At 51.1% G+C, this 1,586-nt stretch overlaps 1 protein-coding gene across 1 annotated transcript in view; it reads left to right on the top strand.

Annotated features, from left to right (window-relative positions):
* Nucleotides 1-1,586, top strand: part of LOC105998886 (rho GTPase-activating protein 22-like) — a 121,018-nt gene that overhangs the window by 73,797 nt on the left and 45,635 nt on the right. The gene's annotated exons all lie outside the window — the stretch shown is intronic.

Raw genomic sequence — 1,586 nt, 5'->3', positions numbered from 1 at the left:
CCTTCCTTCCTTCCTTCCTTCCTTCCTTCCTTCCTTCCTTCCTTCCTTCCTGGTCCTGGAGCTTGAACTCAGGGCCTGGGCACTGTCCCTGAGCTTTTTTGCTCAAGGCTAGATTTCTACTACTTGAGCCATGGCTCCACTTGTAGATCTGTGGCTTAATGGAGATAAGAGTCTCAGGACCTTTCTTACCCAGGCTGGCTTTGAACCACAATCCTCAGATCTCAGCCTCCTGAGTAGCTAGGACAATAGACGTGAGCCACCTGTGAGCTAAGCCTGTGATTCTTCAGGTGACTGCTGTGTTTGTCCTTGGAGAGGATGCATGCAGACTAGCTAGCAGGCTCTGGTGCTGTCTGTGTGCAGCTTGAGGCCCAGAAAGGTCACTTGTCCAGTATCTCATGACTATGACAGTGTCCCCGGTCCTTCCCATGCTTTTGCCCTCAGCCAGCAGAAGCCCCCCCCCACTGGCCAGGGCTGGATGGGTACAGGGGTTCTGAGACAGGAGTGGTGGCAGCAGCGGAGCCCCCTGGAGGGAAGACAGTGACCTGGACAGGGAGGGGTGGTGGGCTGTGTGGGACGGAGGCGTGCTCAATGCTAGCACTGAATGAAGATGGAGATAAAATTCTTTAGGAGTGATCTCAACCCCACTAAGTCCCTAGATAAATTAGAGTGTGGGGATTAGTGGGTAAGGGTTGAGGAACCAGGTCACTTCTGGGAGTTGAGGGCTAATACAGGGCTCTTCCAGCCAGGAGTCTCAGCTCAGGAGCCCGTGGACAGCTGCCGCTGTTTGGATGGAGTGAGGCTGCTGGGTCAGCCATGTCAGCATCACTCCAGAGCTTGATCTGCCCGGGCCAGTGGACACACACCGTGTCCTGTAGCAGGAAGTCTGCCATGGCCGTCTGTGTGTGCAGAATGTTCGAAGAGCAGTGCTATCTAACTAGGACTGTTCTGTGAGCCCCTGGAGGAAGGGCTTAGATTCCTGCATTTAGAGACTGGTGCTTGGTAAAAGAAGACAAGGAGGTGCAATCATTCTAAAGCAGGAAGACGAAGCTGGGCAAAGAAATGAAGTCGAATTACTAAGCTGATAGTAGAGTTGCAAACCATGGCTTCCTTACCCATGGGCTCATTTTGGCCAGCAGACATGTTTTATTTGGTTTATGAAGTGTGTGTGTGTGTGTGTGTGTGTCTGTGTGTCTGTGTGTCTGTGTCTGTGTCTGTCTGTATGCCAGCACTAGGGTTTGAACTCAGGGCTCTTGCTTCACTTTTTCACTCAAGGCTGGTGCTCTACCACTTGAGCCACACCTCCACTTCTAGCTTTGTACTGATTAGGCGGAGATAAGACTCTCATGGACTTTTCTGCCCAACTTGACCTTGAACCAGCTACTTGGTATGAGCTATATGCTATTTTGCCCAGATAAAGGCTAGTTTTAAAAATATTTTTTAGTTAAAAAACTCCTTGTTGGGGCTAGGAAGGTGGCTCAGTGGTAGAGCGCTTGCCTTGCATGCTCAAGGCCCTGGGTTCGATTCCTCAGCACCACATAAGCAAAAAGAAAAAGCCAGAAGTGGCACTGTGGCTCAAGTGGTAGAGC

Source organism: Dipodomys ordii, unplaced genomic scaffold (genome assembly GCF_000151885.1).
Source record: "Dipodomys ordii isolate 6190 unplaced genomic scaffold, Dord_2.0 Scaffold176, whole genome shotgun sequence".
NCBI classification, from domain to species: Eukaryota; Metazoa; Chordata; class Mammalia; order Rodentia; family Heteromyidae; genus Dipodomys; species Dipodomys ordii.
This window is presented reverse-complemented; position numbering and strand designations above follow the sequence as displayed.